This window comes from Phoenix dactylifera, chromosome 11 (genome assembly GCF_051530095.1).
Source record: "Phoenix dactylifera cultivar Ajwa chromosome 11, Ajwa_hap1_PhDact_Kaust_v1.1, whole genome shotgun sequence".
NCBI classification, from domain to species: domain Eukaryota; kingdom Viridiplantae; phylum Streptophyta; class Magnoliopsida; order Arecales; family Arecaceae; genus Phoenix; species Phoenix dactylifera.
This window is the reverse complement of record NC_143200.1, coordinates 3,799,487-3,802,665: the sequence shown is the minus strand read 5'-3', so window position 1 is coordinate 3,802,665 and position 3,179 is coordinate 3,799,487.

Here is a 3,179-nt window from a genome sequence, read left to right as displayed (position 1 = left end):
GGTCTTTGACCCTGTTCAGTGGGTTTCTGAGGATATGGGAAATAGGATCTGAAACTATGGATATTTAAAATCTAAAATGGGATATGAAAATTTAAAATGAAACTTTGAAATAAAATGACTAACAAGTCCACAATTCGTGAGGGGTGTGAAATGAGTGGAGCTGCAGTTAGCTAGGCCTAAGTTAATATCAACTTCTTTTGTAATTGAATCAAGCTCGAATCAGCTTAGCTGATTTCGAGCCAAGCTCAAACTTTATTTACCACATGTCTGACATTAGATCTGGGGCAAAATTATTCGGAAACCTCTAAATATTTATCATTCAACAAAATGGAAATAAGTAAATCAATTCTTCTTCTTGTAAATAAATAATTAAGTAGATTTTTTAGGCAAACTTAATCAACTAGCTAATTTTCTACATTTCTACCTGAGATATTGTCATTACAGCTAGTCTGAAAAGGTTCTTCCGTAGTTGTTTTAAGTGTTAATTATGATACTTTTACACTTGCTTCAAATAAACCATGAGGGAAAAAAGGCGTGAAGTTTGAATTGATTAGTTTCTAGAAAACTTGGAAAATAGATCCTCATGCTCACACACACATTACATACAAAAATAATATGAACCTCTGTGCATTTGTATAAAAATTTTAAATTAATGGAAAGCCTTCTTCTAGGTCAAATAAAAGAGTTCTACTTACTTTTGCTTCTAATTTAAAACCAAATTGAAAGGGGGGAAGGGGAGCCCATATTACATAGGCATATTATATAGGGGTGGCAATCGGGTCGGGTCAGGCATAACCAGGTCGGGTCAAATACAGGTCGGGTCAGAAAACTATAAATCTGAACCCGACCTGTTTATTAAACGGGTCAGGAATTACAAACCTGAACCTGACCTGTTTATTAAGCAGGTAACCCGACCCGACCCGTTTAATCTGTTTAATAAACAGGTAACCTGTTTACCCAATCCGACCCGACCTGTTTAACCTGTTTGCCCAACCTGACCCATTTAACCTGTTTAGACCTGTTTAATCTGTCCAACCCAATCTGTTTAACCTGCCCAACCCGACCTGTTTAGACCTGTTTAGACCCGTTTAACCTGTTTAACCCGTTTAACATGTTTAGACCTGTTTAACCTGCCCAACAGTTAAACGGGTTAAACGGTTTAAACGGGTCAGACATCTAAAACCCGTATCCGACCCAATTAATAAACAGGTTAAACGGGTCGACCTGTTTACGACCCGAACCTGTTTAGGCCAAACCCAAATCTGTTTATGGCGGATCGAACACGGGTCGGGTCATATTTTGCCACCCCTAATATTATACACGTGCTTTTAAATTCTTCATGGCAAAGAAATCATGTTAATTAGCATTAGGAGAACGGCAACTTGCCATCTTAGCTCAGCAGGTAGAGCGCATGGCTTTAACTCTCTCTCTTTCTCTCTCTCTCACACACACAGAGATTTACAAAGATTATGTGAACAGATTAAAACTTTTGAATATAATTAAAGAAAACATATCCATCTAAACTGGTCTCAAAAAGGACCCAAATATTATAAATATTGGAAGAAAATCATTACTAAGTTACAACTTTAAATTTCACCCATTTTTAGACTTTAAGGGACATTTTTAATGAGTCCGAGATTATTAGAATTTCACACTGCCACCAAAAGTTTTACCTTCTGAAAGATTGTTGGTTCATTCTTAACTGCAATAGACTCTTATTATTTAATATAAAATCAAAGATTCAAATTAGAATGGCCTCACCTTATGCAATGTAATAGTTATATCTTAGATACTTTTATTTAATTATAATTCTAGCATGAATGTCTCAAGTGTTATACTAATATAATTTTGATGAATTTTTGCAATTAACTTATGATTAACTATGATAATAATGTAATTTGAATAATTAAGTTTGTTGATTCCACGTACACTATAATCGACTTCAACCACTCGGTCCGATAAGCATTAATCTAACAATCAAAAAGAGTAGGTTTAACCTTATACAATATAACTACTATGTGTTGAACATTTTAATTTTCAGAAGTACAACTTTAGACACTCATTTCTCAAATTATCTACAAATGTAATTTTGTTATTTATAATAAAGTAATGATTAATTATACATTTTGATTTTATTTTCCCTTTTAGACATATATTTGCATGTATACTTTTACTATTATTGGGTTGGATATGATCCAATGATCCATATATTTTTGTTTTAATAGTGGCCAGAACCAACCAATCTTTCCCAACCTTTAGTCAAAATAGCAGGCAAAGTAAAAGGGATAACTGATCCAACTCGATTACTAAGCATGGGGCATAAGACTTGTACCTAATCCATTATAGTTAATTATTACATGCGATCATCTTGACCACAACGTAAACATGAAATCAATACACAAAGCCAAATCTTGTTGCGAGGAATTGCAAAAAGAAAGACTACTAAAAAATAAATAGAAATTATGCAAAGAAAATAAAGAGCCAGTAACAGAGCCTCATTAAAGCTCTCACAAAAACCAGACAAAAAAAAGGTACTGAAAAACCCTAATGAAAGGGTATACGAAAAGAAACATACATCAAATCTTAATTATATCTTGTGGCATAAATCAAAGGATTAGAATAACTTTTGTAGCTACAAGTCCCCATATTTTGTGCCAAAACTCAGTATTTTGAAATAGCATCAAAGTCAAAGTGGAAAAGCTCCCACTTTATCACCATCAATTATGAGTAGTGACAAATTTAGGACACCACATCCCTAATTACATAAACATCAATATTAACAATTAGAAGCATCCATCATATATCCCCAAAAAATAATCTAGCATAAATATTTTGCACTGTACCGATTAATGATATGCATAATTTGGATAATAAATGTTAATATTGCAAATTAAGGTAACAAGTGAGTAAAGTGGATCCAAATTTAATAAGCATAAGAAATGTCTTAAATTCAACTTGATCTTACCCAAATTCAAATTCAAAAACTTAGTCTAAGTTTATGATCACCTGGATGCCAACTAGGCTAACCCAACCCATTTAGTCAAAAACTAACCATATTGGACCTGATTAAAATCAATTAAAAAATTATAGTATATATTTCTTACACCAAATCTCAACCTAGGACAAAGCCACCAAACCTGAATGAAAATATGGTTCAGATTAGCGTTGGTTATGGATAG